Raw genomic sequence first — 23,286 nt, 5'->3', positions numbered from 1 at the left:
CTCAAAAGAACGTAGACAATATTGTAAGTATTTTAGCACTTTAATTTCATAAATTGTAATCATCTACTATAGGAAACTTAATACTATGTTAGGAGAAAATGCATAGATAGGTTTGTATGCACCCACTCGAGTAATAATCTACATAAAACAAACATTGTCTGCTGTCTGTAATAATAGTAAGTACCATGAACATCAAGTATACAGTACCATAAAGGGAACTCCCAAGTGTTTCTTAATTTTCCATCTCTACTAGAATATATCACCATGCTAACATTGTCTTCCTAGAAGCACAGAATAAGACAATGCCAATGAGAATGAAATGGTACTGTCCTTTCTTCCTCACACTGTTCTTTGTTACAGCATGTCAGACTTTTACATCACCATCAGCCAGATACCAGTCTTGTCTGAACACGTTATTCTAAATTTTGTAAAACTAAAAGGATTGCATCTTCTATCACGTCATAAATGAGCACCACTGTGGTCAATGAAATAGATGCAGTGTAAAATCTGTGCCAGTTTAGGTTCCAACTGTGACAAGGAAAATGAATAAAATGAGTAAACTTGATTCCCCATTGAATTTAAAATGAAATTTCATTGCAGATTAGTAGAGGTTAAGGAAACATAATTATAACTAAGACCACATAGTTATATGCCTATCATGATTTCCCCAGAGTTCAATAATATACTGCATTTTTTCTTCAGTAGTGCTCATCCTGAACACATAAAATACTATATAAATGTTAATCGCACGTCTGTCATTAAGTATACATCCCGTACTCTAGATAAATCACTTACGCAAACAAGTATTCACGTAGGCATACAACAACAGTGAAGCTTTTCCTGTTTTATGAGAACTTCAGTTATCAGAAATACAAAGGCAAGCCCAAAATTAAGCCATTGCTTAATTACAGGAAAAATCTCCCCAAAAGTTGCATTTGAATTTGAACACAAATAGTCATTTTCTGAGACCTTTTCTGTTACTTTTCTTTCTGTCATCAGCTGAACCTGGTGAGCTCATTACTAAGTGTAGTCTGGAACATGGCAGTGACCAAGCATGAAAATTTATACTTTTCCCCCTAAACCAAAAAATTATCAGTACCTGGAGCATCCTTCTTGGCAAAGCTCAAAGCTTTTAATTTCTCTTTCCGTTATTGTGTGCAGGATTATTAACATGAAGGAGGAGCTATGGGTCTTCCTAGATCTTGGGGAATAATAGTTTGCTTGGTTTTTCATGTTCTTGTCTCCTTGGAGTTTTTATTGCTTTTTTAATCTTTTTCTAACGTACTTTCCAATAAATTCACTGGAAACTATTGTGAGGCATAAACTTGGAAAAAGAAATATTTTTGAAGGGACTTTTTTTCCTTTGGTTTGTCTGCAGGCATTACTATATAGCGTTTCGAAATATTAACGGTATACATTAGAAGTGCACACAAAATACCATCCTCAAAAAAGATTTTCCCGGTTGCCAAGGTCTTCTAACAAATTATGTCTTTATGTAACTATACATAATGCTCAAAATTGGAATTCCATATTTGTGTAGCCAATGAGGAAGGTAATTTTTTTTACTAATAATTGATATTAATCATGTGTCCGTCTCTCAAAAATCCATGCAAAGAGTTGGAGGTGAGCAGGTTTTTAAGGCGCTTCAACATGTTTTCAAGTAAGCACTTAGATATTCAGCGTTTCTGATTTATTCTGAACAAGTTCATATCTGAGTACCTAAATAACCCTCGAACAAAGGTGGGGAAATCCCTTCTTCTTGTTTTTAATATCCAAGAACCTTTATGAATGCAAATAATTAAGAGATTAGTCAATCTCAAAACAGACTCATTTCAAACGGTAGTTTTTTCACATTTTTGCTTTCAAAAAATAAAGTTTCAGTGATACAGCAAACTCACAGTTTGTTCTGGGGAGATGCAGAATAGTTATTCCATGGCTGCTGAGACAACTATTTGTACACAGGGGGAAGAAGGGCCAAGGGAAACAGCATGAACACTGGGAACAGCAGGAAACTTCTGCTAAGAGAAAATGAACTCTCTGCATTATAGGTATTAATCAGACACTGGCTACCAAAGGTGGAAGTTGTTGGCAAGTTTTTAGAAATAACCAATAATTCTTGTGTCTTCAGAGAAAATGAAAAGAATATTACTTGCACGGGGAAATATTTATATTACTTAAAATGATTATAAGTTAGTGACAAAAAGGAATTGGTAATCACCACAAAACTCACTTGGATTGACCATTCTCCAATTTAATATCCTTTATGTCGGCAGTTGAAATGTATTTTTCTCATAGACATTACGTGAGGTGGTGATGTTAGCAGAAGCCTGGAGAAGCTGCTAGAAAAAAGAGGCAAGAAAAGGGAGGAAGTGGAAGAAGGGAAGGAGGAAACTTTAAAGGACTTTCAGTTCTTAATATTAAACCTGTGAGCTACAAAATCATTGGATTAACAGAATTTTTACCTTTCAGCTGCCATTTCTAGTACATTTCTTCAAATGTATCATAACAAATTCCAAGACTTGAATATTTACACATTTTAAGACAGACAACACTACCAGAAATTGAAACTTAAAACTTGGATTCATAACTAGGCCTAATGCAAACATCTCATTTGAATTGTGACTATGACAACACAAGTGCAGGATTACAACTGCTACTAGGTGAACTGTTCACTGTGATCAAATGATTAATTTAGCTTTTCTGAGACAAAAAAAAATGTGCAAACTGTTTTACTGATATATTTGTTATTCATAATTGTTGGAAAAATTCTGGCCATAATTTTGAGAGATACATACTTGGCTTTTACCTTAGAATACTTGTAATGTCTGTGGTGTCACATAAGGGGGTATTGTTTTGACTTCCTCACTGGGTGACAAAGTCAGAAGGGTGAGCATTAAATACGATACGCAAGCACAAGTAACCTTGTTCACATGCCAGTGCAGATAACTGGAGAAAAAAATAGATGTTCCTTACATACTGACAGGAAAAATCTGTCATGAGGATACTTTTTCCCACCATCATTTTCATTGACCAGCAAAAACACAGGCTCCCAGGTTTCACAGTTAATTATCAATTTCTTAAATATAAGATTATTACATGGGGTAAAATATTTGCTTTTCTTCGTAATTATGATGAGTTGATTCCAGAATTCATTGCAGACTTCCTCTAAGTCATTCTAATGTCCCCTGCATGAGCTATTCTGCCTGGAAGGGCATGCATGAGCTATAATTTCCTTTTGACATTAAAAGCCACGAATCTAAACACAACTGCAGTAATGCAGAGGAAAAAATGTTTGGCTCTTAACTCAAGATTAGTCTCTGAAGCCATTAAGAAGTGAAAGCTCCATGGAGGCAACAGAACCCAAACCACTGAGATTACATTCCAGTCACAACAAGTACTTAACTGCTGTAGATACAGTATCTGGACAAGTCTATATAGTAAATAACCAACATTCAATTGTCCATTTCACTAATACAATTTTAAAAAATATATTCATTAACAAAATTGTAAAGGAGAAATAAATAGTTTTATTTATTGACAAACAATAGTTAATATAAATGGGTAGGAGAATTCCTTAATTGGAGACTTGTATCACACATTAAGAATAAAGCAAGATATTAACAGTATTTAAAATTTTCTTGTTTGAGTACAAAATTTATATTTACTATGGTCCAGTTGTTTCTATAATTAAAAAGAAAATTGTTTCCTCATCTCTGTGAAGAAACTATATTACTTATTTTGTTTAGGCACTTAGTATCTCATCCCTTCGCACTAACAAAACACCTCACCTCTAGAAACTGGAAAGTGCATTTCTAATTGCTTACTGAATAAAATGAGAAAAGCTGGATGCATCTGAAGCAAAAATCTATAGAGCATAATACTCTGTATTCTGAGAGGAGGGAAGTATTTGGGGCTTTCTGATGTTATTTTAAAGATTTGTACAGTTTACCACACTAAACTGGATCTAAAATCCATGAAGACCAGCTTCTGGTCACCTTCCGTAACAAGAAAAGAACTGTTGTAAACAGGAACCGCCTAGTTCTCCCATCCTTTCTGATAATAAGTATTTGATTGTGATTGACTGTCTGTTTCAAAATGTTTGTTAAGAGGAATACCTGTTATTACAGATCACGTACAAAATTCTCTTTTAATCTCATTTAAAATTCAAGTATTCAATAATTGTTAAGCTCAAGAACATAGTAGTCATTCATTGTTTCAAAAATATTTTGTACCTTTTAATTGGATTGTTTTGTACCATCACTAAGATCCCAGATGTGTCTACTTAGTACTTTAAGAACGGTTCACAATTTTCAGGAGTAATATTTCCCTCCAGACGTTACTCCTCCTGTTCAATCCTCCCTCCCAGTTCATGGGTCCTACTCTGATTCAAGTCGCTAAGACTGATGCCATAGTCAAAGTTCCTTTATGTTTCCCAGAATATGGGACCTTAAAAACCAATTGTAACATTCTCATCCATTCTTCTCATGTACAGGAGTGTACCAACAAGTGATCAGTGCAGAAAAGAGCTGGACTGTTTTCTCCTTGCATCATCCAAGATTCTTAACTACAGTGCTCCTGCTTCCCAGGTTCATCTGACAGCAGAGAATAAATTCATATTCTCTAAAACAATAAGTGAATATCCACTAATTCCCATCTTGATTTTTGCTTTTTCTTTTCTTTTAATTTGATTTTTAAAATCTATGATAATATGGCAGTGTCTTTCTTTTCACTCCTTTTAGTGCACAGCTCTTTTTCCAGTGCTTAAATATTGCGCAGCCTGTTAAATGTTTACATGACAATGCACTGTTTGCTTAATAATACAGCAAAAAAGTCACATAAAAGCTATATCATGAAGTAGTTAACTATTGAAAAATGTTGTTAGTAAGTCACTGTGAGCAGAATGGTTTTGCTTCATTAAAACCTAGAGAGCCATACCTGCTCAAGATCATCTTGTCTTTAAGGTTGCCAAGGCTGTCTCAATAGCTTTGGAGATTTTATTAGCCTATTTCAGTAGGGCTAGTAACCAGAGTGTGAAAAGGCCAACTCAGGGCAGGATGGCCCAGTCTGAGTAGAGATATTGTTCTCAAACCATGGAAAGAGTGGAGCACCATCCAGCTTCAACATTTCTGACAGGCCAGCATACCCCTAAGCAAGGAAGGGAAGCTGCACTGCAGTGTCACCCACTTAGAAATTAGAGGTTTGGAAAATTTCCACATTTCATTTCAAGGCAGGCATGGTTTCAGTTGAAACACTCAGCTTTACTTTAAAGCAGAACCCCCAGGCTTTTCTGCATATTGTAAATAGGGGTTTTAATTGTTCAATTAACATTTGCTTTTTTAACAATACATCATGATTTCTGGCATTAACTGCAGCTATGCAGCTCGGCTTTCTTTGACAACTTTGCCTAATCTGCTTATTGAACTTTATTTTAAATGCTTGATTCCATGCTTGCCTCTTAGCAAGTGTAGTCATTGACACCAGCAAAAAGTGGGTGTAAAGCTCTCCCACGACAGAGCAATAACATTTTACACCCACGTTACCCAGATGTATATCACTACAAAGTAGCAGAGAAAAAGGATTTTATGTTTTGGAACAATATTAGCAGATTTTGAGCTGACTGCTACAGGAAACTTAAAACAAGCTCATAAACAATTAACAACAGGACATTCAGGTTTGTGCTGATTTAGCAGAAGGCAACAATTCATTTGTTGTTCATCTCTTGTCCTGCTAACAAGAATAGATAATTTGCTAATACATTTTAGTCCCTGCCTAGTGATCCTAAAGCATAACCACAGAATCACAGAATATCCCAAGTTGGAAGGAACCCACAAGGATCATTGAGTCCAACTCCTGGGTCCCCAAAGGACCACCCAAAAAATCAAACCATGTGTCTGAGAGCATTGCCCAAAAGCTTCTTGAACTCCGGCAGGCTCAGTGCCATGGCCACTGCCATGGGGAGCCTGTCCCAGTGCCTGAGCACCCTCTTGGTGAAGAACCTGTTCCTGACATCCAGCCTGACCCTCCCCTGACACAGCTTCAAGCCATTTATGCTTGAATAATGCTAACATTCTTCACTGATCTTACAAAACAGAATAGGTATATTGAAACTATATGTATATATATATATGGAAGGATAGAACTATCAGTGCAACTACAGCAGCACCAAATGCACTCTCCACTGAATTAAACTTTCAGGATGAGAAAACCAATACTGCTTTGCCTCTCTTGCAGAAAAGTGCATCTATTACAAGACATGAAGACAAGCTCCCATTTGGGCCACAGAGCAGACCTTTTACTCACAGCTAAGTTTATTTTGAGTTAAAGCCAAGTAAGAGCCTAAAGGAATGAACCACTTAACAATTTTTGCCCTCATCAGGTAATATTAGCTCTAGAATAGCTATTCTCTGTAGTGATACTGCTATTGCTCACCTCACCCTAGCCACCCCCCCCAGCTGATATGAGCAATGGCTGTTGTGCTCCTCAGCTGTATTTCAATGTCATGTGGCTGCAGGGGAAAGAACTGTGACTTCTCTGTACAGTGGCTCCTCCACCTTGGATCTGCTTTCAGAATTCATAAATATAGTCGTTCACAGGCAAGATAAAACATTCAAATGACACATTAATCCTAGCACAGGAAAAGAAGAACAAAGCAGGACATTCAATGAGTCTTGACATAAAGCTTTGTCATTCAGGTAGCCACATACGTAGTTCTGCACTTCCTCTCCCCTCAAGCGCGATCTCCTGTTGTCCTTTTAATGTTTTTGCAAGATATCTCAGTTCTGCTGCAATTGCAGGTTCCCACAGCCCTTGAAGCTCATTATCTTCACTACTGGTGAAAGAAAGAAACAACACAGGAACTAAATATATACTGAATCTCAAGAAGACAGCTATTTGCAGTGATACTTCTATGCATTTATTTTCCCTTGCAGTGCTTGCATAACCACCCCCTCTGAGCTCTGCCCATTGTGAGTACAAATGCAGCTGAAAAGTACTATCTGGTCCACTTCAAGTGGCACAGAAAGCTAGTTTTATCCACAGAGCAGTGCTTATTTGTTTCACCACATATGGCACGATACACAGCTGTATTTTTTGCCAAATTAAAAGCAGAACCCTGAAATTTATGTAGCATGCTTATGCCCGTGCACCAAATGGCGTGGAAAGCAGTCATGCTTTATATCTGCTCCATTTTGAAAACCCATATTAGAGGAGCTTCCTGTAGATGGCAAACATCTTGGTCTCTGATTAGGGCTGGGAGAAAGTTGTTATAAGCATATTTCACTTCTCCTTTCTAAGATTATCTGCTGATATTCAAAGCAACTGTTCTTGCTATTCAGAGATAAAACGTTAACTGCTGCTGTTCACAGTAAGTTTCATGAGGAATTCAGGGTAGGACTCCAGTCAGGCAGATGACCTTTTGGGGAATGTCCCAACCATGAGGACAAGAGAACTTGACTCTCTCAAATGACCAGGTAAGGAAGTGTATCACTTTGTACAGAAAAAGTGAGTCAAAAGTGTTTATTTGAGCATGGTAATGTAAAGGACTTGTATTGAGAGGTTTAAAATGTGAATTTGGTTTCACAGTGGGAATACCATTAAAATGGTTTGAATCCTTTCTTAAGTAGAAAAAAAGGTAAAGCACATTAAACACATTTTTCATTTTCCATTGATACAGTCTTTAGAGAGAGCTTTCATAACAGAAAGTCCTTCTACTTTGTCTTAAAGAGGGCAGTATGTGTCCCTTTGGGACAAAATGATAGCTAGTTGAAATCAGTACTAGCCTTTACAGCAAACCAAACAGAGAGAAGGAGAGAAAAGTACAGAAAATATGAAGAAAAAGAGCTGCTATTTTGGTGCATGTTACTTTCAACTCTCACTTGCACCTGGAAAAAGACAGGCCCAGTACGTGGTCTTATCAACCACTCCAAAACCTGGCAAACTCCTAGCAGTGTCTGATGATTACAATGCTGCTTTTAGCTGCCCTTTTAGTCATGGGTTCATAGCAGTGAAACAAGACATGCCACAGTCTTAATCAGCTAAGTCACACCTCCTAGGAGAATACAGACACACAGAGGTCAGAAAAGGACCTCTAAGAAGAGGATAGGAAGGAAAATGGACAAGAGATAGGAGGTGATGGTGAAACTCAACTGTTGTACATTATATATATTTCAATTGATGTCATGGATTTAGCTTAACTTAGGGGGATGATAATAACCTTGCTTCTTCCTAGCAGTGCATGGACAAGACATCTGTCAGGATCGGATGATAACAGCCCAGTCTCATGTGTATCTTCCTTTAATTTCAGCATTTGTGGGTCCAAAGAATCAATGGAAGAGAAAAGACAGTGGCTTTACTCAACACTTATTTTAGAAAGAGAAAACAGTCAGTCATGTTTTCGTTTGTTTTCACACAGTGGAGTTTTTTATATATTCTGTTTCTTCATTATTAGAAAGAAAAAAGAAAAAAAAAGTCAGTCCTGTTCACACAAGCAAAAAGCAAGCAGATCACTGGAATTTTACTAGAGGAAAGATTTCAGCACAAGCAGAGATAACTGTGTCATTTCCCTAAACCTTGCAACAGTAAGTACCTGCATTTTTCATAGAAGTAGAAAAACCCTAGTTTTCAGTTTTGTTTTTTTTTTTACACTTGCCCAGCAGCATACAAAAGCCAATAGTTAAAAGTCCAACAGGATTTACCCTTGATTCATTCTTGATCCTACTGGATCTTGACATAATGAAGATTAGATCTAGAGATAATAAAGATTTCACCCTTGTCACCCCAGTATTATTACCAGTTGCAGTTTCCATACTGTTTTGTTGAGGTTTATTTGTATCCATCAACTTCAGGATATTACTTCACCACCCAGAAACTAATTGTCTCTTGTAAATTTTTAAAACTAGTTATCAAGCTGAAATGATTTTGCTTTATTAATTTCTTTATTAATTCTTCTTAGTATGATAATAAATTTTCCTTTTAAGCATGCATTATTCAAGATATTACTACTGAATTTTTGGAAGAATACATATTAGAATTTTGTTATCATACAAAGGGGTCTGCTCCTACTGCTCTTATTCTCCTAGATGGCTTTGAGATGATAAGGCTACTGAAGGGGAACTTTTGTAGAATGAAAAATGCAACAGAAAATATACATGAGGATCAACTGATATGCACAGCCCATGCCCCAGCAACTGGGTGGCCACACTGAGCATGTGTCTATTTTCATTTCAGCAGCTATATAAATACATAAACCCCGTCTTTTTGACCGGAGTGTGAATCACAGAAACTACATACTCCTGAAAAAGCCTTCTCTCACTACATTTAATGAAATACATCCAAAGTAGATTTCTCAGTGAGACTATGCTCCCATCTGCAGTGACATTAGCAGTAAAAAATACCTCTTTGTATGCTTGCTGCCCATTTTGTAAAATGAAACAAAACTCAATACGTGACCATGAAAAGAAAAGCAAGACAGAAAAAAAAGGCAATACCACAGCTACCTACAGGGATAGAGCAGCAAGTCACATCCATGGGGTGAAGCAAGGTGCTCTGTGAGGAAATGAAACAATCAGGCCCGCACTGAGCTGCTTTGAGAACCATGTTGGACTGCACAACTGTTCATGGAGAAGTACAGAGGGTAAGGAAAGTGACGCTGTCCATGGATACCCTGTATGCCAGGGAACTGGTCTTGTATGACATCCCAAATATGCAGTGCTCAGGCTACAAAACTCCATTACAGCCAATTTAAATACACATTGATTGTAAGTTGGGAGTATATAGATGTACAGGGCAGCGTAACAGAGCCACTGAAGATAGCCAGGGCTGTAAGGGGAGGAGTTAGCACAGGACACTCCACAAGAACACTGCTACATAAGAACAGTAAAAGATAAACATCCCAATCTCTTTGCCAGCAGTCAGGCCCTGGGGAGGTGAGAGGAGATGAAGATTTGCTTTCTGATCCAAATTCTGTTGGTATTTTTTTCAGTTTGATCCCGAGCAGTCATAGAAAACTTTCTGTTCAAGCATCTGATGTTTCTTGGTATCGCTATGGACAGCAATTCAACCTTGACCAGCTACATATCTCTCGTTTATCTGACAGCAATGCCTTAGATGAAGGTCTGCAATTTAAAATACAGAGTGAGAGGGAATTGTTCTCCTGGTTATAGAAAGCCATCAGTGCAATACCCAGGAACATATGTCTGGAAGGATGCACAGCATCCTACGTTTGCACAGCACCACGTCTAATTCCAGTGGGAAGATATAGTGCCATTCCATGGGAGCAAGATCAGACACATCCATGGGCATAATGCTGGTAGAATAAACATCTCCTGAGATGTCCCAGTGAGACATATGCCCCCTGTAGTAACATAGCAACACCTTCCACCATTGTTAGTATTATTTACCAGGAGCAGACTGCTCATCTTGGCCAATGAAATGGCATCTCACCCCGTTTGCTGTTTATTTTAGCTTTGATTTTCTTTGGAATGCAGAAAGAATATCTAGTTATTCTGATTTACATAAGAAAACCACAGAAAGAAGAGGTTTGCTCTATAGTTTGCATTACAAGTTATTTACTGTTTAACTTACAGTTTCTAGAGTATATCCGTGACCTGGAATAGGAACAGTAAATCCCTTTAGTGCCAGCCATCGCTTTCACTCATTCCTTGATTTGCCAGAGAGGAAAGATATCTTTTGACAAGAAAGTCTTAAAAAAACATATATAAGAAATTGTTGTATGAAATCACATTTGTGCCTTGTGCTTATGTTCTTGTGCATCTGGGCCAATTGAAAGCAATGTATCAATAGCCTCGTGTGATAGTATTTAATAGCAGTAAGCACAAGAGTAAATACCTTAGCTTTGTGTGTTATTGAATCTAATCCACCAAGGCCTGATCCCAAAAGGGTGTCTCCTGCAACAGTTAATGCAGATATTTGAGCACTGCCATGCAAGTTCTGAGCAACCCTTCTGTTTTACATAACATTTCCCCTCAACACTGTAGTATTCAAACATTTCTGAAATGAGCAATAAACTCTTAACTGGTATCTGTCACACTCAGTTCATTTGAGAGAATTAACACTCTCTACTGGAAAAATGGAACATGCAATTGTTCAGAATGGGTTTGACATTTTTTTAATGGTATTGAATTAAATAGCATTGAAGAGAGTGAGTGTGCCATGCACTCGGATTGAGAAATCATTACCTTTGCATCAGCTCCTGTCTCCTGGAAAATCCACTTCAGAGGATCAGATGTGAGCACTGAACATCAAAGCTTTAGAAACAGCACTAGTGTCTTAAGGTGATATCCTAGGGAAAAATCACTGCAAAGAACAAAACATTTTTATAAGTTAGGTAAGTGCTTGCTCCATTGGATCAAAGATGAGATTTGAAAAAACACTTTATATTGGCCATGAAGTTATACAGTGCTTTATAGACAAACCAGGAGGAAGTTCCTTGCCCCCAAAAAAACTCTCATGCTCCAAAGGACATTTAACAACAGGGAGACATGATACTGTGTCATTTGACACACTGGGTCCTACACCACATATCAAAACAGTGAAGAACAGCAGTGCTACAGAGACACCAGAACAGCAGGAGAAAGAAAATTGCCTGGAAAAAGGTTAGACAATATCTGAGGACAAGGACATCTCAGAAACTGAGATGTGAACACAAATTTTGCTTGCTGAAGGGGTTTCATTGTACAGATGGTTACTACTTTTGTGTCCCAAAGAGTGTATGTGTATACTGTACATGCTAGCTTCTGCTCAATAAAAAGTTTTTTTTTTTCTTTTCTACCTCCATTAACAGCCCGCTTTTCTGTAAGAAAAGCGAATTTTAAGATATTTGAGCTTACCCAGCCCACTCACAGGTGCAAAAACTATGGCCAAAATGTAGCTCTCAGCTGTGCTCTTGCCCTCCCCCAGAGCTCTAACTAGGTAAGGAGCTGTAAAATTTCTTTCAGATGACCAGAAAGTTTATGTATTTTGTGTGCTTCCTGGCTGGTACTATTCTCCAGATACTCATACACGTATTTAGGGGTAGTGGTAAACATAAAACTCAGGAGATGAAATCTAAAAGTCTGCTATGCTAACTGATGGAAAGATTTCTTCTTGGTCTGGCTCTGTTGGCTTTTCTTTCCCTTTTTGTGTTACATAAAACAGCCTTATAGGTCTGATTCTGTTTAGTTGTCACTTAGAGTGGATATTTTTAGTCCATAAACTTCAACACTATCTTGAAACAGTGTTAAGCTAAGGACATCCAGTGATATGAGTGAATGTAACTTGACCCTGTTTTTCTAAACAACATAGATACTGATACTATTAATCTCTCTTTCTATAAGTATGTTTTCAAACTGAAATTTTCAAGCAGAAAGTAATTCAGTAACCATTGTCCCTGGGTAATTATCAGAAACCAGAATCCACTGTAGAGAAGGTGCCAGGCTTCTTAAACATTTTGAAGAAATCCAAATTTGGAAACCCTCTGTATTAAATGATGTTCTTGCCCACTAGCAGTTCTGTCTTTGTCTCATATATAATTCTTTTTTTCTCATGTTAACATGCAATTTGTTAATGTTGGTTAAAAGAAAATACATCATTTCACATTAACCCTATAACAACAGAAAGATGCATTTAAAAGAATCACAATAAATACACTAATGCTATTCAGGCATAGGGTGATCTTTATTAAGATGCTAGAACACGGGTGGCTACATCCTGTGTAGCAGTGATGTCTACACGAATGCCTGAATTTGTGATAAACTTGAAGCCATGCAAGAAAGCAAACTTAATTCTACATGGCCCCACTCAGCAGCACCTGTGCCTGCTGCCCCACCAGCACAGGGCTCAGGGGAGCTCTGCAGCCATCCAGAGCAGGCTGCAGGAGATACAAAGATCCCTTCTTTGTAAGGGCTCCCCCAAACCACTCGCATGATAACTTCATGGCCTTTTATTCCTAGCCCGAAGAAGGATGAATTGACAAAGACAAGAATTTCATCTGTTTTACATGTACTCTTTTTCACCTTAAGGGAAAAAAAAAAATAACCCCATTAGAAGAAACCTTTGGATACAAAACAGCCCTCAGTAATATTATTCAGTATTTAAATGACCAGTTTATCAAGAACACAAAGGCCTAATTTCAGAACTGGATGGCAGGTGGATATGCAATTAGCAGCCTACAGGGAACTGAATGCTGAACCTACTTAAATGACTGTTGTGATAAAGAAGTTTGACTGTCCCGTTTCTTTCTTTTTTGGACTTCTTAATACCCTCACAATATCTCATTACTTCTACCTACTTAATAAGATTTCTTGATATCCAATGTCAAAATGTACCTTCTAGGGCTGTCACTCTAAAATTTTCAATACATGAAATTTACATACTTTTAGTATATTATACCAGTTATTGTTTCAGAGTGCCCACTTTGTTCTCCCACTCAATATCAGTACTGATTCATTATTCCAATTTAAATTTTACCAGCAAAGCCTATTAATTTTTAGCTTTTTCCATCTTTAATTTTATTTCTTATGGTCAACCATACACATACATACTGCTGAATGCTGGAAAATCCATTATTGTACTTGGCTTATAGTAAGAATTGCTTTTATTTAGTAATGTATTTTTGGTGACTGGTTTCATGTTTTCAAAGTCATCCTAGGAATCATTTTATTAGGAGTACTAACTTGTCACAAGCTGAATCAGCAACCCTGTTTCTCTAAAATTGAGAAGGTGGCTGGCTATGCATCCAGCTTTGAGATTGCATCCCCTCTAGTTAGCCTTCAGAGGCATTTTCCTAATCTGCTTGAATACCCCAGAAAGTGACACTTGATCAACGTCAAAATTCGAAGAGGGATGCCAAGGTCCCCAGGCATCTCACTGTCTGAATGAAAAAAAAAAAAAAAAAAAAAAAACACTAAAATCAGAAACTTCTTATTTGGATGGAAGGAAGCCTCTAAAATCCAGATTTTCCAAAACAGAAAACCTGTTCTACTATAGATAACAATATAAGTTTAAGATAACAAAGTTAGCCAGAATATTACAATTTTATTCTGTTCTAGTCAAATATGGAAACAAACTCTAGTGATTTTTACAGGATTATTTTTTGCTGATTAACTTGGGCCAAAGTAAGGTCTCAGTGTCTGATATGCTGTTTCCTAGTTTAAATACATAGACATTGGTGTTCAGGCCTGGTTTTAAATATGCTTAGACTTCAATGTTTGCTAAAGACAGCACAATTAAAGAAACGCACTCACCAAGACTGAACTCTAGATTTGCTTGGATTTTATACCCTATCTGTACCTTCACAACTTCTGATGAATAATTGCACAGTGGAAAGCCATTGCAAACCTAAATTCTTACAGAAAAAAAAATGATTACTTTAGTTCTCAAAAGCTAACTTAAGAATGTGAAGTCTTCTCATAGCAGCTTTTTTAAAAAAAAAAAAAACTTCTAATATCTTTATAAATCTAAGTATTAGACGGTCTCAGAGTGACCCTAAACAGATTTTGATGACTGAGAAAGCTAGTGAGCAGACACTAGTGTAATTTGCTGGCCCTGCCTTACTTTCAGAGGATAAGTTACAAAAAATAAATTGTAGAACTGAACTGCAACATTCAGGCAGGGAAAATGTTTAGCTGGAGCTTTTCAGCTGTGTCTTTGTCTGCAAGCACATAAAATGAATCATATTATGCATAGTTCTCTGCATTTCTGAGACAAAGTCATGCACCAACTAAAGATAGATTTTAATCCTACAACCTATGTGAGTTTCTAAGGAAGATGATGTAATTCAAGGAGGAGGTAATGGTATAATGCAGAATTAACTGGATAAGGTTCGACAGCCTGTAGAAGAGATGAGAGTAGACGATTTTAATAGTGTCTTCTGAGCTTAAAAACCATGAAAGCCTTGCTTAGCTTTTTTCCAAAGCTGATCATCAAGACTGCAGTGCTTTTTGACATTTTTGGACAAGTCCAAAACTAATATAGAAAAAGAAAGAAAGAAAAAAAAAAAAAAAGCTACACTAATTTTCAAAAGAGAAAACTTGCTAAAACTTAAAAAAAAATAAAATGTCGAAAAGTTGGCCTCACACTAACTTTAGGGAATCTGTATTCTGCCAACACTTTTCACACATGCCCGTTTGCCTGTTCTTACTGCACTTGTATTTTCCTAACTCTTATTGTACTCATCATAGTGGCAATGCTCATGTAAACTTGTTTTGCAGCAGCTTAGTCTTTATCTGATCTTTGCAGCTTGAGGGACCGGGAGTGCTTCTCTGTTTACTTCTCTGCTGCAGAGCCAGTCTCTTCCAGCACACAGAAACTATTAGAATGATGAATTATCCATTCCTTTTGTTCCCAGATACAACCATCTCGGTTACTTGTATGACTAAATATTTGCTGTCATCTCACATTCGTAAGTATTCTACTGTGGCTGAAAGTGGCAAAACAGCAACACATAAATCACAAGTTTTACTTTTCCATTCCATACACCACAGCCCAATAAAAAATTCATGATAGACTGAAGAAGCTGAAAAGGAACACAGACCTTACAGCTCTGTGTTTGAGAGAGCAAATGCAGGTATTTACCAGACCACTTAAATGCTGTGAAGACCTTTTATAACAATTACTTGCTTAGAGCTCTTAGTGTGTCATTTTTATTACGCCGAATGGAAGAGCAGTTGAGCTGCTGCCCTGAATCTCTCTCTGAGGAAGGATTTTTGTCTCTACAGACCATACAGGGAACCTCGCGCAGCTACGTTCCTAAATTAGGTGCCCAAACTTACACAGCGTGACTACTCTTGTGCGTAGGATAACGCGCTTACACCCACAACCAAGACAGCCTTTTTGCCATTTGAAGCAGAGCGTGCTCTTCCAGGCAGGCTAGTTTCATGCACTGGCAGCGTTCTGCATTCAGCTGAAACCCGTGTGAGCAACACGGATCTGTACAGTGCTGTACAAAGTGCTGTACAGTTGTTGCCTTACACGGCAAGCTGGGAGGCCAAAAATTGCACTCTCATGCTGATACACCACCTTTGTGCTACAGTAGGGTCAGAGAGCACCAAAGGAAGGTGCCTGAACTTACCCAGTCGCACCAGTGCACACAGCCTCGGAAGAATGGGGCACCTCTGGGGTAACATTGCCACAGTGTCAAACTCCTCCCAGAAGAGCCACCCAAGCTCTCAGCTCTGCTGCCAACACGTGACTACACGCCGGGGTAACTGTAGGCTGTGGGATGAGAGAGCTCAGACCCTACAGTGGTGTGAAGATGAAGTTACAGGAACGGGGACTGTGGGATTCAGGGCCAAGTATGTTTTACAAGGGGCTTAGGGGGCTCCAGGGATCTGTTGTACAGGGCTGCAGTACACCTGGGAGCAATTGTACGCCCCAGCTTCCCTCTAGGCCGTGGCTCTATTCCAGCCCCAGGGCCCTCCTTTGGTGAGCTTCCATGGCAAGGCAATGTCTGAAAAGGAGATGCTGCATGCCCCTGCCAGCCCAATGGGGCGAGGAGGAGTGTGGGATGATAGTGTGCATGGCACAGCGAGCAGCCTCAGTACAGCCCTGCTGTCACCTCCCTCTTCCCCAGGGCCTGCCTTCAGCCTCACCTCCTTGGTATCCCCTGAGCATCCGTCTGCATGAGGAAGAGGAGAGGAGGAGTCCTTGCACCTCACAGGACCCAGGCAGTAGGGACACAAACCCACTGAGGCCTGTCCTTGTAGTGCTCGGCAGCAGCAGGGAGGGCATGAAACAGCAGGGCAAGAAACCCTGGCTCAGGAAGGAAGGTCCTCACAGCACCCCCAACTTCTTCCACCCCCCAGATGCATATTCAAACTAAAGCTCTCCCTCCCCTCCCTTCCTTTTAACCTCTGTCCCCTCCCACTGAGAATTTCCTTCTTTCCTACACTGCAGGTAACATTGACAGATGCTCTCTGATACAGTCCGTCAGGACCCCAATAAAGTTGGATTTAGGCATGAACCAATTCAAAAGTCAGTGACCTTGACTTCAATTATTTTCAATTCAATTTTTTTTTTTTTTTTTTTTAATAATTTTTAAATGTCCTCTCCTTTCCCTGCTACTGGGGGAGAGTGGGCAGAAGCTGTGTGAGGTGGCTGGCTCTGTGCTGCGTCCCAAGTGCGCTATTTAGGGCTCGTTCTCATCATTCTGGCAAGTTATCCTGCAGCTTAAACTTATGAGATTTGTCTCCATGGTAGGGAGCTTTGGGTTCACTTGTGGCAAGTGAACAGAGATATATTGTGGTGTAGCATTCCTAAATTAGCCTGCCAAAGATAGGTACTATTAGGATAAAATAAGCAGAAAATGGAGCACTTTCTTGCCTAAAATTAGGCAAAGTATTCACAGAGACATTACAAAGCATGATCCCGGTTCTAAGCTTCAGATTTTGACCATATCGTCTGACTTTAATTTCACTGGGTGATTCTTGCACAGTAGTTGCCAATGAAAAAATTGGTACCTTTTAGTAATTTAGTTGTATGCTAGAAAACTCTTACTATTTTAGCATTTGGTGACTGGTTCAAGTAATTACCCTGGCTGTTAAAAAAAAAAAAAAAAAAGTGAAAAAAAGTTCCTGTGAAAGTCACTATGCTCGTGAGCTCTTCTACATTCAGGCAGGGCTTCGCTATAGATCTCACCAGGAAGTCTTTCTTCCCACTGGAGGGTAGTTTGTAAATTTTTGAGTTTTCTTTTGGCATTTCCTCCTTCAAACAATTCAGCACTACCGAAACCTCTTGTTTTCAGTACTTAGAATAAGCAGAATGTGACAAAGGTCTGAGAACCTGAAATACTCATTTACACACTATATCTTGCTGTTATACTTCATATTTACCACAGGTATTTTTACTGTGCTTTTTAATTCACTGCAATGCCAAAACCAGAAACACAGTCCTTAGATGTCGGTGTTTCAATACTGAATAAACATACTCAAAGGGTAATAATCACGGTATAAATCAATTACTTTTTTAGGCAAATAAAAGTCTACATCTGAACTGTGGACTTTTCAGCTAGATCTCATTACCACACCTTCCAAGCAAACATTTCTAATAGCTTAACACATCACCAACAAGCCGGGAATATGAACATTTGCAGGGTAACTTAGGTGTCCTCTCAGTATCATTACACTTTCAGGGTTAAATAAATTCCAGTGAATAAAAATATTTAAATAAATATTAAAAAAATATTTCAATTGAATATTTTGGTGAAATAAAATTAGTCCTCACCCCTTGGCCACCCTCCTCTCTGCATCTCTCTTGTATATGGTTAACTCACAGTATGCAGCCATAGAGTAAAGCAAGACCAGGTTTTTTTTTGGCTGCTCTGGCTTCCCAGGCAGAGCAGGGAGAGGGTTTGCCCTGCAGCACAGGGGCACCTGCCCTCAGCCACAGGCACCGGTGCCAGCAGGGGTGAGAGCTGAGGCTGGGGACAGAGCCAGCCAACGGCAACACCAATAGGTCACTGGCAGGCTCCCATTTACACGACTCACTGTGCATTAGCGTAGTCTAAATAAGCATTCGGCAAGCCTCACATCACCTCGTACAAGAGCATCTCCCTCCTCCCTCCTTAACATCATTAATTATGTGCTAAATACATCTCATTCCAAGTAGGAACAATTGGGAAGGCAAAATTTTGGAGGGGATGGTGCAGAGCAGCCTCAAGAGCTGTGCCTCCAAAGTTTGGATAGACCTTACCAAAAACATTCCAGTGCTTTCAATAGGATTACCACCTTGCAATGGAGGTGAGAAGAACAGCATTATAAGTAGTCCAAAATACAAATCTGTATGCGACCTGAGTCAACTCAGTACCATGTTAGATACTAGGAGTATATCAATTCATCCTCAAGCTCCTATAGTTTGTCTTCATTACCGAACACTAAAACTTCAGGACAATCTTCCACATATTTCCATTGTAAGCTATGGTGTTGCAGTAGACATGTATGTACTCAATTTTAAGTTAGAAAATATAAGCAGCTTTAAAGAAATGAAGAAGGTAGTTAACTCTTATGGTAATAACACACACAGAAATTAAAATATGCAGTTTCAGTACCTGAGCATACCTCAGAACAAGAAAGCTTGGGAACACAGAACTCAAATGGCATTTATCTAAAATAGCTAGAATAATCTAAAGGTAAAGCTGAGCAGATAACAGTTCAGAGGGTATTTGTGGAAGATGGTAAGATGCCTCTACTCACAGTTTCTGTATAGATAAATAAAAACCTTTATTTGTAGTCAGCTAAAAAAGGAATTAAACTGTTTATCTGACTACCCATGCAATGTTACATGCATTTATTAGTCTGTTTACCCTCTGATGCTAAGCAGTTTCTCAAACATGTACCTGACAATGCAGTGTGTCCTATAAATTTGCAGTACTTTTTGCAACATCAAAGATGACGAAGGAAACAAAAAATAGAGTTGCTATCAGTGGAAACCAAATCTTTTTGGTTGATGGATGATAGGAATTCTTCTATAAGGACCTTGGTAATTAAAATGTCAACCAAGTTAGATTGTTCTTCCTGTGTGAATGGCATCTCTTGTTAATTACCCATTCTTTATATGGCACTTGTATCCTTCAGACAATCAAAAGGTAGCAAGGCTAAGCTCACACTCCAGTAGAAAAAATGAATCATCCTAATTAACGTTTGTTTCAAGAGGCTGGTACTCTCCAGTTCACAAGCAACAGAGAGAACCCCCGCTCCCACAAAGCAGGTGAAAACTTGCAAACTACGCTTAGCTATTCTCTAAGGGCATAGAATATAAAAGCTGTAAACTTTCAAGCTAGACAGAGGATTCTCACTCTTTCTAAAGAATAATCATACTGATCAACACAAGCATTGGTGATTAATTAGGCTGCTCCTCTAGCTCTCCCTCATGGAGCATACAGCTGTGCTTGTAGAAAGGCACACCTCCTAAATACATATGTACAAATTCCAGTCAGGTTGTCCAGATTAAGCAGAGGTATTGTTTAAATCATTTTGACAACACGAGGCAACTATAATATTCCTGAACCATAAGCTGATAGTCCAAAAGCAACCACTCCTTTTGTAGCCTTGCTCTTTTCACATTGTGCCTACACAGCACTTACCTCATCTGCTCATATAAATACTGTCCTGTTATCTTTCTGATGGCACGAAACATTTTATGCTTATACATCATTTTTCCCTCAAGAAGTCACTTCTTAAATTATCATGCCTTTGGAAATACAACACGCTTGGCTATGCTTTATGTCTGGTAATCTAACATCCACTGTTCATGAATTCTAGGATTAAAGAAATATGTAGCAGATTTCAGATGGTGGGACCAGGAGTAATTCCACTGGCTAATAAAATACAACCTGCAGTACAGTATATCTGGCTCCTGCAGAGTAACTGGGTACCTGTCTTAAGCAATGTTTCAGTTTACTGCAAAAGGCCAGTGTAGTTACTCTCTACCAACAAAATATATTGTAAAGCCAGGCCAATTGCATTCTGAAATGGATCAGGTTTACATTACAAATTATAGCACAGCCTCTGTTTGAGCTTTGATTAATGGATCAAAAAGATTATTCAGACTACATGAATATTTAATTAATGAGTTGTATTCATTGGCTTAACAGGGCCCTTTTTGGGGCTCAAATTGGAACAGAAATTGGTGCCTGGCAAGACAGCTCAAGTGCCTCGTCATAGCATTATCCAGCTGCTGAGTCCCCATTCCTTCCAGTAGTGGCATGTCTCCACACACCACGCTACCCCAGTTGCTTCTGCATGCAGAACTTGCACAACTGCTGCAGCGCCTCTCTGGCAGCAGCTGGTGAGGAATCCCAAGAATAAAATTCATGCAAGCTGTTAGAAAGAGGCAATCTGCTTCTGTGCTGACAATTCTGGATTCATAGCACATCTGAAGGGAGGTCATATGGGAAAACTGGACTTCACTGATCTCTAGCTGTCAGGCAGGGCAGTGTCTAAACCGTACATTCATGCAAACTTGCCTCTCTTCCCCATGCTCAGGCATACAGCCATGCCAAGTCTGAACAGACCAGGAACTGTATCCTGCAGTCAACATTGAGCCCATTGCCCCTTGCAGCAGCATCACGTGGCAAACACACACCGAGCCAGTCACTGAGGGACTCCTGCTATGACAGCCCAAGGCTAAAGGCCACAGTGAAAGAGCTGAGGAGAGCCTGGGCTCCAGCCAGCTCCGCAGCACGGCCACCTGGGCATTGCACCGCACGCTACAGCCGGCAACACGGCCCTTGCTTGGCACATACCCCAGGCTTTTAGCTGCTTCGGACCTGCACCTAATGCTGCACTATTCAAACAGCCCAGTTCAGCAGCTAGGGTGGAGGTGTGCTTTAAACGTGGGCTCATACTCAGCAGGAGCAGAGCAGGAATACCTTCTATAACATATACCCATGCCAAGATGGCTGTTGAATTTCATTGGTATCACACAGCCGCAGGTGAAAACCGTAACAGTTGATGAAAACATTAGTTGGACTGAAATATCACAGGCTAGTCAGGAAACTACCGTTTGAAGTTATAGTAATAGGAAGGGAGTGAGGGAGAAAACAATGAGCAGGCAGCATTCCCTTAACAGCTATAATTCTAATATTTACATCAAAATATTGAAAGTTAATTAATGGCTTTCGCACAACATCCATCAAGCAAGATGCACGCACTACAGCACAGGTAAATCCCTCCATCGCAAATATTAAAAAGTTTGTGATGGTTGTGACAGAAATAGACACACAAAGTGCCTCAGTTTCTTCCTCAGAGGAAGTAGTCATGATGCCGCACACACCAACCATCCTATGTACAACTTCTTTCAGGGAGAAAAACAACAACAAAAAGTTTTGTCTTAAATTAACTGTTTTGGATTGTGCGTGGCTTCTCAAACTTACTATGCCAAGGGCTACGTTTCAATTTAATACCAGTCTCATATTTAATTTACTCCAATCCCATAATCATTATTAGCTTTCTAGTAAATAAAGTACTTCTTACATCGGGAAGGGACAGAAAAGCAATCCATGCCTTTCCAGCAATCAGTGAATACAAGCTTTGAATATTAGGACCCCTTTTGGAAAAAGGGCCCGCTGTAACTCAGCTGCATAGAGATAAACACTTGGATCGTGCCTGTGGTTGGTCTCCTTCGTTTTCCAGCACCTTCAAGTCTCCAGGCAGTGAAGGAGGAGGACACGAGCACTGTGCAAGAGGCCACTTATCCATCGGCTCCAGCAAGAGCTGCCCAGGCTCTGCTGCTTCTCCATGCAGCCCACTCTGAGGGCTGTGGAGGTGGAACTGTTACGTGCCACGGCTGCCTTACCAGGGCCTGGGCTGGGCAGGGGTGTTGTTTCTTGTTTGTCAATTCCCCAGTTGAACTGTGAAACCAGCCAGTAGCCAGGAAGTTGTTTTACCATCCATTACCTTCACATTTCATGAAGAAAAACAGCAGCTAATAAATGCCAAGAAGCACAGTAGGTGGATGGATCAGAAAGACTCCCACAGACAGTACAGCCTGACTGCGAAGCACGGCCTCCTCACAAGTGGTGGCATTTCTAACAGAAAGTAGCAAAGTAAGACGTCTGACTTCCAGACTACTTGGCAAAGAAGCATGGGTGGAAAAGAAGGATTGTAACAGTCTGGAAGCTAAATAAAAACTCTAGTGGCAAGAATGGAAGTAGCAGCAAAAAAATGATGAGCAGACTGCCTAGTTCTAAAGAAATATATAGCCATTAAAAGGACCATGAGAAAATTAAAGAACTACCACTTATAAGCAAGGCATATTTTACTTACAGATCAAGAGACAACAGCATGAAAGATGTGACAATACTGTGATTTTGCTGATATTCGTAGAATTACTTAACATAAAATATATATTTAGGAGGAAATTTAACTAAGAGGAGATCTTTTTTTAAAAAAGGCCAACTGAAACTATGACAGCATACAGAAAGCATAATGCATCTTTTATATAAGTATCAAAGACGATGAAGCGCAAAAATCTCACTAAAACATTATTTGTTTTAAAATCACAAGAGGCTTGGAATTATTAAAATGTTTTTGTAGCACGATGTTAACTGCTGGCATTTGCCTACCCTTGTCTGCTGAATCAGGCATCTTTACATGCTCAATCATTCAGACTGCAATACAAAATCAATACCCAGGCTGCTGGTTTTGTTCAGCTATGTCCCTCAAATGTCCCTGAGATGGATGCTTAAAATTGATCATACTGGACCCATGACTGAAAAGCTCATCTCATCTTGGCTTGATAGGGTACCATTTTCTGTCAGCCAAGTGTTTCAGAATGAAAGTAAAAATTACTTTC

At 39.2% G+C, this 23,286-nt stretch overlaps 1 long non-coding RNA gene across 2 annotated transcripts; it reads right to left on the bottom strand.

Annotated features, from left to right (window-relative positions):
* Positions 1–5,212: 5,212 nt before the first annotated feature.
* Positions 5,213–18,733, bottom strand: LOC121067625. 2 transcript variants are annotated; one of them, XR_005818354.1, is made up of 4 exons: positions 18,480–18,733; positions 11,196–11,313; positions 10,582–10,699; positions 5,213–6,829 (listed from the first exon to the last, which is right to left on the bottom strand). It is a non-coding gene; the product is annotated as an uncharacterized LOC121067625 (long non-coding RNA). The 2 variants fall into 2 exon arrangements; XR_005818355.1 differs by lacking the exon at positions 18,480–18,733 and adding an exon at positions 14,241–14,327.
* Between the last annotated feature and the right edge of the window lie 4,553 nt (positions 18,734–23,286).

This window comes from Cygnus olor, chromosome 3 (assembly GCF_009769625.2).
Source record: "Cygnus olor isolate bCygOlo1 chromosome 3, bCygOlo1.pri.v2, whole genome shotgun sequence".
In the NCBI taxonomy this organism is placed as follows: Eukaryota; Metazoa; Chordata; class Aves; order Anseriformes; family Anatidae; genus Cygnus; species Cygnus olor.
Note: the sequence above shows the minus strand (reverse complement) of the source record. Positions and strands in the feature narration are given on the sequence as shown.